Source organism: Cynocephalus volans, chromosome 1, assembly GCF_027409185.1.
Source record: "Cynocephalus volans isolate mCynVol1 chromosome 1, mCynVol1.pri, whole genome shotgun sequence".
Taxonomy (NCBI): domain Eukaryota; kingdom Metazoa; phylum Chordata; class Mammalia; order Dermoptera; family Cynocephalidae; genus Cynocephalus; species Cynocephalus volans.
Window position 1 is genome coordinate 39840535 of NC_084460.1, and position 16136 is coordinate 39856670.

At 50.2% G+C, this 16136-nt stretch overlaps 1 protein-coding gene across 3 annotated transcripts in view; it reads right to left on the reverse strand.

Moving 5' to 3' along the window:
* The window catches only part of RIMS4 (regulating synaptic membrane exocytosis 4), a 63518-nt gene that overhangs the window by 47119 nt on the left and 263 nt on the right, over positions 1 to 16136 (reverse strand). The window lies entirely within an intron of this gene.

Consider the following 16136-nt stretch of genomic DNA (forward strand, 5'->3'; position numbering starts at 1 on the left):
GTTCTATAGGATCTAGAGTTTGAGATTTATTAACTTTTGGTGGTGTACTTTCTTGATTTTTTGTATTTCTGGTATCCTTTTTTTTGATGTTTATTCATTGTGGCAGGGGGTTTCACAGTCCACCGGTTTGAGACCATTGACTAACTAAGATGTTGCTGTGGTTGCCAATTTGGTATGGCTACCTGCATGAGTGCTCAGTTGGCCTCTAGTGCCTTGTGTGTGTGGTTGCCTCGGGTCTTGGGCCTCTCTGGGGAGCCTCCTCTCTGGTTAGCTTGGACTCTGCTGGGCTGCTGGATCATGGGGCGGTACCGCAGGGTGTGTGGTCTCTGCTCAGCTTCCTCTTCCCGTGCAGGACTTCTCCCTGTTCTGTGCACTCTGGCCTGGGCTGCTGGATCACGCAGTGGCGGCCCCACAGGGTGTGTGGTTTCTGTTGAGTCTCCACCTCCCTAGCCGGATGTCTCCCCACTCTGTGCGCACTAGGCTGGGCTGCTGGATCTTGCAGTGGCAGACCCGCAGGGTGTGTGTTTTCTGCCGAGTCTCCGCCTCCCTAGCCTGACATCTCCCTGCTCTGTGTGCACTGGGCTGGGCTGGGACGTGTCTTCTGCAACCCTCTTCTATCAGCTGGGCCTGCAAGACCCTGCTCGGCACCACCTCGCCCAGGAAGTCTACCAGGTTTCTGCTAGGTGCAGACAACCGTTTGCTCTGGGTGCCTTTGTAGCACTGTGTAGATCTTTCTCGGGAATTATCACCTTCCTCCTGGTATCGTGGTTATTTGTGTACTTGTCTTATCTCCTACACCAGAGTGTGAGCTCCTCGGGGGAGGAGCCCACAGCACACGGTTCACCTTTGAATCCCCCCGGCGCAGACCAACTCCGGTACCCGTCCACAGTTAGCTCTCTGGCAGGTTCAAGCGAACTCGGGAACACTCCAACCACACTATTCCTAACCAGAAATCGGTTAGGCGTTTTTCCAAACTGATGGCCACAGAGATGGTATCTGCCTCCCGGTAACAGGAAGTTTGCCGGGGGCCAGAGCCCAGGGTGCGGTGGAGTGACAGTCGGCCCGGCCCGCACTTCCCTGCCCTCCCGTCACTGGCTGGGGACGCCCCACGCCACCAGCCCTGCCAGAGAACTGCAGAGGGAGTGGGAGGGGAGGCTGGCCTGCAGGCCCGGGGAAGCCCCGTGTCGGGGCAAGCAAGTGGAAAGGCTCAGTGAGGAGCCGAGCCGGGCGAGGGGGACAGGCCTGGCCAAGCCAGGCCAGAGCCACCACCACCCGAGAAAATGGAGGCAGCCCCGGGGCCAGTGAGTGGCCTGGTGGGGCAGGCGGAAGCCGGGCGGGCGTCTGCCCCATGAGCAGGGCTGGGCCGGGGGTCACTAACAGGGCTGGGCCAGGCCAGGCGGCTCCCTCTCTGCCTCCGCATCATCGCTGTCCCTGTCTTCGGCCACTGCCGCCTCGGGCTGCTCACTCGGTCCCCTGGCGCCGCTTGGGTGCTCCCAGGAATCTTCTTTTATGCCGGCCTGAAACCTCGAATCCTGAATAGGGCAGCTGGCTGCCTTCAGCGCTGCCCCGGCCTCCGGGATCCTGGCAGCATCAACAGCGGCCCCGGCGCCATGTTCCCTGTTTAGAAACTCGCTTTTGCAGCTAAGAAACAGTTCTTTTCCTGCTCCGCACTTCAAAGCTGTTGCCTGTAAACGAGGCAGCCTCTCCTGTCAAGGGCAAAGTGGCAGTCAGCCCCCACGACTGGCCACCAGCAGCGGTCCTCCCTTAAGAGACGGCAAGAGGAAGGTCCACAAGTTTCCCGGCTGCCTAAGGCCCAATGGCCGCCTTTTCCACCTCAGCTACTCACTGCCAACCGTCGCAGCCACCGCCATCTTAGCTAGATTCTGAAGCCCTCAATTTTTACCATGACATGCCCATTGTAGAAAATTTGGAAAACAGTAAAAAAGCACAAACTAGAAAGCAAAAACTACCCATAATTCTGGATCATACTAGGTCTTTAAAGTCAAGGATCTTGGACTTGAGCTTAAGGACAGTTGGAGCCCCTGTTGGACGTGACAGTCTCAGATTTGGGGCTTGCAAATCTTTAAAGACCTCTCTGGCTACAGGCTGGAAGAATGGAGCCAAGAGGCCCAGAGATGGGCTCCCTCTAGTTTTAGTGGCTCTCCCCAGAAGCAATTATAGTCAATATTTCCATCCGTATGGGGGGGGTGAATGGGAAGGAGAAGAGAGGGGGAGAGAGCCACGCAGACTGTAAGAATCCAGGATTCAATGCCCCACTCCCATAATGACTCCCAGGTCTGTGCTCTCAGCATTAGGGCATCCTGTCTCACTCTCCTCCCCTCCCTTGCCTTCACTTGGCCAACTCCACCCATCCCTCAGGTCTCAACTTAGCTGTCCCCTTTCCTTGCCCCCCACACAGTCAGTTCTCACTGCCATGGCTTTTCCTGGCATCCTACATTTGTCGTATATGGCACCTATCACAGCAGTGATCAAATTAGAAGTTGTTCCTTAGGGTTGTCTAATGTCTAATCCCCTGCCCCCCCCACCCCCAGTTTGTAAACCCCATGAAGACAAAGACTGGGCTTGTCTTCTGTCACCAGAACAGGGCCTGGCCATCAGGAGGAAGGCAGAAATGGAGTGGGGAGGAGGGGAGGCAGGAGGCGTTTGGGACTCAGCTCTGCCTTCCACAAATCAGTGTCCCTTAGGTGGGATGCAGACAGAAATCACACAGTACCTGACCTAGAGGGGATCACGGTGTGGCAGTGGAAAAATGACAGAAGCCAGACTGGCCAGCAGTGAAGAGAGAGGGAAAAACAAATCACCTTGGGAACACACAAGTGGAATGACCAACTCCACCCTGGAGAAGACAGGAATGCTTCCCAGAGGAGGTGGCACTGGAGCCCTGGAGGAGAAGGGGTAGGGTATCTCAGGTAGGGAAGTGGCCAGAGCAGAGGCATGGAGGTAGAAAACTTGAACAAGACTGCCAACTATGGAGAAGCTGATTTTTCCTTGAAAATAACAAACGGTTGGAAAGGCAAATATGAAGGTAAAGAATCTAGACCTATCCAAAACTTGTTTCACCTGTTTATCCTGCTGTCTTCTCTCCAGTACACTCTCTAAACAGTCACACAAGCCACACCCTGAGCTGGAGTGAGCAGTGCTGTGGCCCCCCGCCCCCATTCCATCCTGGCCCACCCGCCTATTGCTAGCACCTGCGTTCATCTGCCTGAAGGCTACCACCCAGGGCAGGCTGGAAATGACAGCAATAACCAACTCTCTGACCCTACCCTAGCAGCCCTCAACCAATGACAGATAGGAGCTGGTGTATAAATACCCGAGCTCTCTCATTCCTGGGTGTGATTACTAAGGTGCATGTTCTATCCCAGGGGTCCACAAACTATGGCTCCTAGGTTAAGTCCATCTTGCTGCCTGTTTTTGTAAATAAAGTTTTATCAGAATACAGTCTCGCCCATACGTATTGCCTATGACTATGTTCTCATGACAACTGCACGATTGAGCAGTTGCAATAGAGACCATATGGCCTACAAAGACTAAAATATCTACTGCCTGTCCCTTTACACAAGTTTGTTGAGCCCTGTTGTACACCGTCTCCCAGAAATCCCCAACAAGACCAAACTCCAGATGCCCTCACTCAGGGGTAATCTGCCTGTAATGCACGGCCTCCTGGTGGGGTTTTACCAGTCATCTTCGTGAACCACAGGAATCATGTAAAATTGCTATTTGACTCTCGTGACTTATAAAAATGGCAGTTTCATATGGTTCAACCTAATACTTGTACTTGGGTCCTTGTTTCAGGGTCTGCTTCTGGGGGAACACAAACTAGGACAGCAGGGCAGTGTCACTGCACACATTTTACAGATGAGCCCTCATTTGAGACTCTTTCCTGCACACACATTGCCTCCTTGGCAAAGGCAGAGGTCAGCTTTGGTTTTGGACCCTTAACCCAGCCCCCGATCAGAGCCTTGCCAAGCACTTGATATATGCACTGTCATTAAAACACCCACAGGTTACCTGCTGCTTACAGCCAAGGACTTCTTCATCCCATGAGGAGACCAAGGTTGAAGGAGGAGAATGACTTGCCCACAGCCACCCAGCTGGCAAATTGGCAGAAATAGGATCTCAAATCCAGGCTTTCTTATGACAAATCAGCTACCCCTTAAGCTTTCACCTCAGGCAGCCTGTTGGGGCTCCTGCCCACCTCTCTAAATATAGGGCTAATTTTCCATGAAGATAGGTGAAATCAAGTAGATGAAAATGCCTTGTCAGACACAAAGGACTTTATGTTTGCAAGGTGCAAAGTAAAAAGTCAGGATAGACACTCTTCAAAGAGGTACTTGGAAAGAAGCCCACTAAGCTACCAAATGTACATATACATTCATGAGAAACATTAAATGCAGAACAGAATGTTGAAAAGACCACAAGTGTTGGAGTTAGGCCTGGGTTTGAAGCCCAGCCATGTGAAATTTGGCCAAATCAGGAGTCCATCTAGATACTCTATCCTGCCCTAAGTGATGGTCATGACCACCTTGTGGGACTGTGGAGAAAGTGAACTGAACTGGACATTGCTCAGCACAGAACTGGACAATAAGGGCTGGACACTGCTCAGCACAGAGCTGGGCGCACCTGCTCTCCCCACTCTGCAGCCAGAGGCTCCCAGACAGTGGCTGGGTGGACCCGGCTGGTGCCATGGCCAGATCCCCTTTACCAGGCAGGTCACCCAGCTACTGTGGGTATCTGCTGGTACTGGCTCACAGCTGCCCTCTCTTTGGAGAACTGCCCTTAGCTGATGGGAGCTGTGCTGCCCCATGAGTTAAGCCTTTTTGCACACTGGGGAACTATCTGATACAGAAGTACAGAAAGCGGATCACTCTACAGCTCTCCAGGGATCAGGCTGAGGCCAGACTCCGCTGAGTGCCCATGTCTGGCTGCTTCGTCTTTCTCCCTCTCTCGCAGGTTTTACCTGGGAGCCCTCCCACAGTCTCTCACCTGCACAAAAACCCATGGCTCAGGCTAAGACCATGGGAATAGGAGGGAAGAGTTCTCCTGTCTTCTGTATTCTTTTCAATTTGAAACAGCTGCTGGGAGGAGTCGAGAGAATAATATACATGTTAAATCCTCCCTTGCTAGAGGCACCCACCTGGTTCCCCTCAGGACTAGGCTGCCCAGTTTGGGGGTCCCTCTGCTGGGACTCAGCATGCCCAGCAGAAGTGGGCAGAACTGGCAGATCCCTGAGGCCAGATGGCTTGGGGGTGGCTTGGCCCAGGCCTGGGTGGGCCCCAGCGGGACCTGGTCCAGTCTTGGTGTTGGGCCCAGGCAGATGAAAGAGGCTTGCTCAAGACATTTGCGGAGGAACTAATTAATTTCCTTTACAGGCCCCAATTAGTGACATATCCTCCCACCCACTCTCGGGGCAACTCCAGGTGGCATTTACCAGGGACACCAAGTGCCGGAGATGCAGGGCGCAGACTTGAAGCCTCAGGTGCCCGCCGGCAGGATCCATGATGACCATGTGGGACACGGTGGGGGAGGGGGAAGGCCCAGATCCAGAAGTCCAGAAATATCAGTGCTGTTCCTGGCTTTGCCACAGACCTGTTGTGAGGCTTTGGGCAAATAAAGATCCCACTCAGGGCCTCAACTCAGATAGCCAGAGTAGAAGACCTCGGAGAGACCTCCAGGCTGAAGGCTCTAAAATAATAACAGCTAACACTAAGCACACTTTTATTGTATACCAGGCTCTCTACAAAGCACTTTACAAATATTTACTCATTTAATCATTTAATCCTCATGACACATTTGCTGTAGGAAGGGGCTATTATAAGCACATTTTACAGGTGAGGAAACAGGCTCAAAGAGGCTAAGTAACTTGCTTGAGGTCACACAGCCAATAAGTGGCAAAGCCAGGATTCAAACCCAGGCCATCTGGCTGTGGAGTCCATATTGTTACCCCTACCATGCTCTACTGCCTAGTACAATCTAACTTCTCTGGAACCCTGGCAGTGCCTGGCACAGTACTGGGCACCATAATAAGTGCTTAATAAGAATTTGGTAATGGGAAAATAAGAAAAAACTGGTAGCCTACAAGACTGTGATGGTGGTCTGTGCAAGTGGGACGAGGTAGCTGAGGTGGGAGAGAGACTAACATTTTCTTGGATGTCCTTTGCTGCTGTTCAGCTTTTTTTTACCACGTACATTTGTTGTCATCAGTAATAGCAGGATCGGCATAAAGGATAGTGAGAGCTGATAACAGTGCTTGTACCCGGGAGAGCACAGGAGCATCAGGAGACAAGGGTGCCCAGGACACTTCTCACTGGATATTTTTCATGTGTTTAAAATGTTGTAACATCTGCAAATATTACCCAATCCAAAAAAAAACACTTACTTTAAACATTATTCAATGGCCAATCAACCAAAGATCAGCTAGAGAGAAACTCTGGCTGGAAGGGATGCTCTTGGGATGAAAAATGACCATAAAGGGACTATAGAGGAATGGGGGAATCTAAAGAAGGAGATGGGGGGCCGGACAAGTGTTCTCCCTTCTCTGGGAGATGCTGGTGTATCTAAACCAAGCCAACTAGACTCTCACTTTGCAGATAAGGATACTAAGGCCCAAAGAGACAAAGAGAAGTGGCCACAGGAGACACTGAGATTTAGTGGTTGAATGAAGTCCTCCTCTCTTGACTCCCCGCTATGGGCTAAGTGTGTCCACCAAAAGTTCATGTATTGGAAACTTGACCCTATTGTAACAGTGTTAAGAGGATGGGAAATCCAATTATGGTATTTGAAAGGTGGGGCCTTTGAGAGCTGATTGGTTCAGACTGTGCCCTCGTGAATGGATCAATCCATTCACGGAGTAATCAGTTATACTGTGGGCGTGGTTCTGATGGCTTTATGAGGAGAGCAAGTGAGAAGGTTAGCTCTCTAGCTCATGTCATTTCTCTTGCCATGTGATACCCTGAATTGCTATAGAGAGTCACCACCGAGAAGAAGACCCTCCCCAGATGTGTTCCCTGGACTTTGGGAACCAGCCTCTGAAACTGTATGAAAAATTTCATTCCTTCATAAATTATCCGATTTCAGGTACTCTGTTCTAAGCAACAGAAAACAAACTAATACACTCTCAATGCACTCTCAGTGCGGTCTCTCGGGCTCCACTGTCTATACAGTACACACCACATATCCAGACCAGAACCAGGAGTCCTGATCCCAGCAACGTGCCTCCCACCAACCCATCCTTCCTCCACCCAGGTATGCACATCACATCGTTGTCAGGAAGTCTACAGTAACAAGAAAAGCTGCAGCTTCCATTTCCTGAATGCTTTCTATGTATTGTACATACATTATCTCAAATTCTCACAAGGTATCTCTTTTTTTTTTTTTTTTTTTTTTTTTTTGTCTTTTTGTGACCGGCCGCACCGCGCTCAGCCAGCGAGCGAACCGGCCATCCCTATATAGGATCCGAACCCGCGGCGGGAGCACTGCCGCGCTCCCAGCGCCGCACTCTCCCGAGTGTGCCACAGGGTCAGCCTCTCACAAGGTATCTCTAATGCTCACTCTGTTTTGCAAAGGATGAGGCTGAGGCCTAGATCAGTTACATGCCATAGTCAAGACACACAGCTAGTAAGTGGCACACATGGAAACCCAGGTCTTTGGGCCTCCAAAGTCTGGGCTCTTTCGCTTCCCCAAGCCACCCTCTCAGAGAACATTTCCCATCAGTTTAGGGGAAGTCCCACCTGGAAACTATTTTTAAGTGCCTTTGTCTTCAGATTCTGAATTTTATGGGACTGGGTGAGAATCTCATCACAGAATAAGGTCCGTCCCCTGCCTCCAATCTGAGCTAGATTGTAACCTTCCCTAGAAAATTACCAGCAACCCCTTTCTTAGAAACATCTAAATAAACTGATTCAGTAAACTCCCTTGATAGCATTTCCCAGCATTCTGCCCCTTTACATCGATGATTTCTTTGATTTACTTCTTCCTGATAAGAGGTTTGTCCTCAAATGAACCTCCTGGTTTTAACGTGTAGTCCTGCCTTTTCCCAGTGCAGGGAAGAGACTGAGTCCTATTCCCTCTGGTAAAAGGTACTAGACCTGAAGCCCCAGAATTCCCAGAGTCCAATATCCTACGAAAAAATATTACGGCCTGATGTGTTATTCATGTTGACTCATTTATCACTTGTACAGATGACTTCCTAAAGGATTTATGACATCTTACGCATTAAATCCAGTGCAAAGCAGGCAGCAGCGGAGACTTATTTGGATCAGAGACCATGTGACAGAAAGAGAAGGGCCTGAATACCATACCCAGGACTGAATTTGGTACCCAATGTCCCAGCATCTAAGACATAGGGAGCCAGGAGACACCCACATTGAAAAGACCCCTTCATTTTTCTCCAGCCTTTTTCTCTAACCCAGTGGTTCTCAGGTGGGATCCCTGGGTCAGCAGCATCAGTAGAGCATCACCTGAGTTCTTGTTAGAAATCAGATTCTCAAGTCCTGCCCCAAACTGATGAGGAACTCTGGGGTGGGGTCCAGCAGCCTGTGTTTTAATAAGTCCTCTAGATGATTCTGAGGCTCACCCCAGTTTGAGCAACCCTGCTCTAACCCATTAAAACTGACAGTAACAAAGACAATAAACTCAGCAGCCACCACTGACCGAGCACCTGCCACGGGTCAAGCATTAAACACATTATCTCATTAGTCCTCATAACTGAGGAAACCTTAATTCCAGCCCTAGGCTACATGCGTCTTGTGCATTATGTCATTTATTCCTCACAATAACCCTTTTTAGTGTTTACTTTTATTAGCCCCATTTTACAGATGAGGAACTTGAACTCCAGAAAGTTGAAGCAACTTGCTCAAGGTCATGCAATTGAGAAGTGGCAGAGGTGGGAAGCAAATTCAGGTCTGTCGTATGCAAAAGCCATGTTCTTTCTGTCCCACCACAGAAGCTACGAAGCTGGATCTGGTGAGGTGCGCAGCGGGGAACGGGGCAGGCAGGGTGGGACAGGAAGAGCCCTGCCCCGGCTCCACAGTACCTTCAAGCTACCAAGTGAAAGGGAGCCCCGTTGTACATTTGAAGGCACAGCCAACTGTGCCTAAGGAACAAAAAAGATAGGGATTCAGAAGACATGAGTTCTTGGCTTCCCTCTGACTTTTCCCAGCTGGAGGCATTTTCTTTTCCTGCTCTGAACCTCAGTTTCCCCACAGGATACTCCTTATCATTGTCTACAAGGCTGAGATGATCTGCCCCCACTTACTTCTCTGACCTCATCTCCCCTCACCCACTCTCTCTAACCATGCTGGTCTGCTTTCTGTTCCCTAAGACCCAAACTCACACTGACCTCAGGGCCTTTGTACAGCTATTCCCTCTGCCTGGAACACTCTTCCCCCTCATATTTTCATTGCTAAATTTTCATTTAGGCTTCAACTAGAACATGACCTCCTTAGTAAGCCTTCCCTGACTAACTTACTTAATGTTATCTCCTATCCCATCACTGTTTTACTTTCATTCCACTTGACACAATCTGAAATTATTTGTTGTTTTGATTGGTTACCTATTTACTGTCTGTCTCCTCCACCCCAGAACATAACTCCATGAGAGCAGAAACTATGTCTGTCTTGTTTCTGGACATATCCCTAGCATGTTCTGGTTTAGCATTGAGAAGCTAATTAGATATTAGTTGAATGAATGAATACCAGAAAAGAAAACCTGGACTCAGAGACCAGAGATCTAGATCCTTAATATGTGACCTTGGCAAGTCACTTTTGCCTCTTTGAGCCTCAGTTTCCCTCCTTGCCTAATGAGGGGAATGGATCAGATGATCCCTAAGGGTCCTTCCAAGACTGCCAGTCTTGGAAAGCCAGGCCTGGAACCTGACTGGTTGGTCCATCCAGAGGAGACAGCTAGCCAGAGTCCTGGCAGCAGCTGCCCTCTCCCCACCCCCACCCGTGTCCCTGCCCAGCCAAGCAGTCATCTCACTCCCCCATTGCAGAAACTGTTAATGAAGTGCGCATTGCTAAATGCAGTTACAATTACGGGGGCTAAGAATAAGGTGCTGACATCAGCCTTGTCAGTTTCCTAGTGAATCAGAAGGGGAGGGGGGAGGAGGAAGAAAAGGGGAGGGGGGACGGCGCTCTGGAGCTGTCAAGTGGAAATAGCACAGCGTTAAATATAATCCAGCTTTGGCCTACATCGGTCTGGAGAGGCAGGTGATGGCTTGGCCCCCAGGGCCAGGGCAGACAACTGGATCTTCAAGGAGGCCAGGCAGCCACCATAGCTGCTGGCAGACTGGTGGGGATTATCCAGGAACTGATGGCCAGAAAGGCCATCTGATGGGGTAGGTGGACTGTAGTGGGGTGGACCCTTGTGGGGCACATGTGAATCTGAGCAGGCCCCTGCACCATTGCCTTTGTCACTTGCTGTTTTGATGGCACCAGCACAGCCCCTGGAGCTTGCACAGTCCTTTCCCACCGGGATCTCATTTCATACCCAGAGGCAGAAGATGGCCTAAAGTCAAATACACATGGGTTTGAATCACCACCATGCAACATGGGAATGTTATTAATCTGCTCCAAGCTGCCTGGTTGTCCTCATCTGCAAAGTGGGTACATCTGCAACAGTAGCTACCCCTCAGGCTGCTGCAGGACTCAGTTAGATCATGGAAAGCACTGAGCATGGCCAAGCAGTCCCCTCCCCTGTTTTATTCTTACAACTCTGAGGTGCTGGTACAATGATAATTAACCCTTCTTTCTCCAGATGAGGCTCAAAAAGGTTAGGGACTTGCCTGAGGCCACAGAGCCAAACCCAGTTATCTTTCCACTGTAGTAAAAGAGTGGGATTGACATGGACCCCTGTGGTGGGGCAGGGGACAGATTATAGTGGAGAAGGTGTTGTAACCTTTTGAGTACCTTCTCCAAAACTGGCACCCTTCCAACAATTTTTAAAAGATAAAAGATATGCTTAGGGCTGGCCAGTTAGCTCAGTTAGAGCGTGGGGTTGATAACACCAAGGTCCATGGTTTGATCCCTGTTACCAGCCAGCCACCAAAAAAAAAAAAAAAAAAAAAAAGATAAGCTGAAGTGATCATTACTAAGGCCATAATGCAAAGACATAGAGGAGGCAAAGTAGAAGAAAGGTTCTGAGACAGGAAAGGTCAGCTTAGGGTGAAGTATTTCCTATAGTCTTGCTGTCCACACCTCTGCCCCCGCTGTCCCAGCCTTCAATTGGAATTGGCTCTGCCTCTGGGGGTGAGCAGGGTGGGAGGCAGAACCTCATCCTCAAAGGGAAACAAGGTGGATGGACCCTTCCTTCCCCCTTCCTACCAAACAGAACCGGGTGGGCCTCTGGCAGCATCAAACCAAGGAAGCTGCAGCAGCTATGAGTCTGGGAGATTGGAGATGAGGAACGGGGGCTGCCTAAGGGAGACAGAATTTAAGGAAAGAGCTCTAATAGCATCAGAGCAGATCTGAGGCCAATGATCTATACAATGGGGGAAGAAGCGAATCCTCATGCACCAGACTTTTCTGAAATAGTTTTCAGGAAAATTTGATTAAAGTAACGTGGTTTAGGTCCACACTCTCACCCCATCCCTCAACTTGAAGTATGGGATAATTGGTTTAATCCTCTACCATGCTTCAGTTATTCAAATCTAGAAGAGTCCTGCCCAGCTCTCAAAACATGAAGGGGTTTACAACACTTGGTGGTACACTGGGGGGCAAGGATAGTCGCCTGCCCTGGGGTGGGAGTGGAGGCTTCAAAGCCTCAGCCTCATGCCTTCAAATGGTCCTGACCATGAAGGATATTCTAAGGCCTCCTCACTCATCTACCCAGCCCAGGCCCCTTCTAGGGCTGATGGATTCCGTTCCCACCATGCAGGGGGAAGGGTGGGACAGCAGGACATTTTGTTTCCCAGAAAAAGCTCAGGTCAAATTTCAAGGGCAAAAGTTAGCACTCGGTCTGGGAAAGGAAACTCTGCCAAATGGAGTACACTTGGGGGCAGTAGAGGAAGAAAATTCTGGTGTGATCATTCCAGGTGCCTGGGGGTGGGGGCAAGAATTGGAACTCTGATTCCCCCTGGCAGGATCTGTCTGGCAGGATATGGGTATCTCTGCCCCCCCAACCCAGAAGTAACTCAGACCACCCCTTCCTTTTTTCTTCTGTCCAAAATGAGGAGGAGGGGGCTGTGGTACTAGTTTGTGAGTCCCATCCACCATCCCCCCTCACCCCCCACCCACCAGACTTGGTTTGAGCAGAAGAGGGCGGTGCCACGAAGGGCTTTCCAACCTAGAGATGTGGCCCGAACCACTAGGAAAAGGACCGGTAGCCGGCTGGTGTTGCCATGGCAACTTCCTCCCTTACTGGATCGAAGCATCCATCCTATGGGCAAATCAGAGCTGGCTGCTCCAGCTTCTCTACCCTTCTCCTGGGCAGGCCGGGGAGAACTGGATGCCAAAACCACTTGGCCAGGCTCAGGAACCCCATCCTCAATTCCAGACCCCGATGTAACAACTCCCTTAGTATCTGCTGGATACTGGACCCATCCCTGCTCCCCTGCTATGCCCAAGGCTGACTATAGAGATGGTGCAAACGAATTGGTCAGGAAGAACAGGGCAATGGGCAGCCAGAATGCTCCCCACCCTCTTGTTTGGCATGCAAGTCCCCCAAATCCCCATCTTTAAACCACTTCAAAGAAGGGGGGCCCACCTCTACCTTAATAACTATAACAATGCAATAAGATGAGCCTATTAAAATTATAAAAGCTAACATTTTAAGAATCAGGCTTCTCTCCCTCTCAAACCAACATATTCTTTTTTACAGTCTTGCTTAGAAACAACTCTTACTTGGTAATAAGACAGATAATAGTTAACATGTATTAAGAGCCTACCTCATGCCAGGTACTGTACTAGGCCCTTCGCACAACATGAACAGCATAATGATTAAAAGCATAGATGCTTCAATCAGATTGCCTAAGTTCAAATCCTAACTCCTTTACTTCCTGTCTAAGTGACCTTGAATGAATTACTATGTCTGTGCCTCAGTTTTCTCATCTGACAATGGGAATATTAACAGGATTTTAATTTTAAAGGGTTGCTAGGAGGAACAAATTAAGATAATATATTTAAAGTGCCTGTGAAGATGTCTGGCATACAGTAATCATTTTTAAAATGTCAACCCTATGTGATCCATGCTATTATTTTCTTCTTCATCCAGATGAGAAAACCGAGGTCACAAGTCTAACTTCTCCCCACGCCAAACCTCCTTAATTACAAACTCAGCAAGGCTGAACAACGACAGACACAAAAATGCCCCCAAGTGCACACCTGTCTACAGTCCCAGCATCCTTGTGAAAGGAGCAAAGACAGCATCGTAAGAAATGAGTTCAGAGTGCATGAGGGAAGCTGTCCCTTGAAAGGAATTTCAGGAACCTGCGGTAACCAGCATCCTGGACCCAAGGGTGGCTAGAAAGGGGTAGGAGGACGGGGCAGCTTCCTGTGCCCACCCCAATTTCCAAGGTTCCCAAGCCCAAAGCAGGAACGTGCTCTGCCCCAGTTAGGGTTAATGGAAAAAAAGAGTCTCCTTCTCACACCGTTTCTCAGGAAACTAAGCTGAAAGGTGGCATGTAAGCCCTGAAGATGGCTCTGGCTCGATGTGGTCGATAAAAAAAGATGCATTTGACATGAGTTGGAAGCAGTAACAAAGGGAAGGCTCCTGGATGAGCCAGAGGCCTGTCAGGGACACACTTCTCTGAGACAGCTGTCAGGGACAGATAGGCATCAAGAGGGCCAGGGGAGGGACGGGAAAGTGGCAGACAGAGCCAAGAGGCAGGTAGTGCTGACAGCCTCCTACTGAAGGAGTCTCTGCCCAATATCCGAGAGACTACTGCAACTGCGTTTAGAAATTAGTTCGGCACAGTGCTGTTCCAAAAGAATAAAACCAAAAGGCTTCTTTTAGGAGAAAATTAATGACTTTGAGAAGAACACGAGAAATTAAGCACCAAGACAACGTTCCCTACTTCCGACTTTCACCAGACACTCATTATTCTTCCGGAAATGAAAGCGCCTTTCTCCCTCCCCCTCCCAAAATCGAAGCATCCCTCAAGTAGAGCAGTCAGTGAGCAAAAGATGCCCAAACCAAACTCTTGGCTGCCAGCTGCTCCCCAGGCCTCCTCACCTGGGAATCATTTCCTACACAGTGAGATCTGGCTTTTTAAAAAATCCTTTTTGGAGGGAGGGCTACTGGTTTTCTGGAAAGAGAACTGGAAACCTGATTTTAGTCTCAGCTCTGTGTCTGCCTCACCAGATGACCTTGGGTCAGACACACACACACACACACACACACACACACATACAATCACACACACACACAATCACTCACATTCTCTCTCTCTCTCTCACACACACACACACACACACACACAACCCAATCCATTTGGGGGCAAAAAGGATTGGACAAGATGATTTCTAGGTCTCTTCTAAGTGAAATACTTAAGGATTTGCAGAAACCTGCTGGAAAAAAATATCAGGTGGACCTTTAAAAATATCTCTAATATTACAAGAAGTTATCTGTTCTGATTTAAGTGAAACCAAAGCAAGTCACCTGCATCCTGCAATAATAACCAAAGTGTCTGACCCATGATATGCAGCATGACTTTGGAGAAAAACCAAATCATCCCTGCTTCCAATGCTCCTATAAACCCATGCTCCTGCCCAGCCTGGCTCTTGAGACCTAAGTGACCTGCTGAACTTCAGGAGGGTACCCTGCTATCAGGTGAGGTGTAGGAGCCAGCTCACCCAGGCTAGTGGGGTTCCCTGCCCCGGCTCCCTCCCCCAGTTAGCCTGATTTTGATCCAGTGGAGGTCACGGTGTTAGGGAGCCCCCATCCCAGTTCACCTTGCCTTGTCCAGAATAATAATAACACAACCTCTCTCAGCTACATTGAGAGGGAATTTAAGCCTCTGAGGCTCCGTTATTTTTTCTGTACAATGGTGATTCTGTAAAAGGCTCTGTGGTAACCATCTCAGCCCACCCCCCTGTCCAGCAGCAGGACAGATCTATCAGGGTCTACCTCACCTCCCCCTTCATTCACTGGCCAGCACATACACTCCTCTCCGTTTTGTTCCCTCATCAAATTTTCAGATTTTCAGCTCGCAAAACACTCAACTCCACCCTCCCACTATATACAGCCTGTGTCTGAGTCACTGTCATCTCCACTTCTCAGATGAGGAAATCGAGGCAGGGGGTGGCATGACTTGCCCAAGGTCACAGCTAATAAGACAGAATGGAGACTGGAACCTGATTCTGACTTCTAATCTGGCACTCTTTGGGGAATTCTCATTCAAGCTATCTTGCTACCCCACCTGTTGGTGGATTCACTTCCTCACCCCAGAACCAGATTTGGGGCTCTCATGTTCCCTCTGCCTGGTCCCAGAGCGCTAAAGAGCTGGTTTCCCTACATCTCCCCACTCCTCGGCTCTGGCTCTGGCTGAGATTGCACGCAGGCCTGGGAGCAGGAGGTTCGAGCCGCTGGAGGGTAGCCGGGTTCAGCCCACCCAGCAGGGCTACTCCAGGGTCAAGTGTACCTGAGGTCGGGGGCACACACCGGAGGGCACGCAAGTGTAGAGTTGGCGCTGCCCTACACTTCCCTCCGGAAAGAGCAGGGAGGAAAGGCCGTCACCTGCCCAGTTCTCCGCGGCCCACCCTAGTACGATAAGAACCAGGAGTCCAGAGCCCCAGCCTGTGGGGGAAGCGGAGGAGAGAAAAATGGGGGCGCTCAAGGCCTTGGGCGCCGGGTGGTGGTCTAGCCTCTGGACGCAGCCAAGACAAAGATGGAGAGGTGAGGTCTGCGCACCACCTCCAATGGCGGGAGGCGCGTCGGAGCCCCAGAGGTGAGGCGGCCAAAGCCCTGGGGTCTGAAGAGAGTGGGCACATACCGGAGACTCAGGGAGGGTGGCAGATCACAAGCAGGGAGAAGGCAGGGAGCATCCAGTAGGCGCAGGTGAGTGGAGAGAGCTGGGTCAAGCGACCCGAAGGGCCCACCTGCGGGAAAGGCTTGAGGGCGGAGGACCTAGGGGTCCCTGCGGGAGAAGGCTAGAAGAGAGAGCACCCTGAAGACCCTGG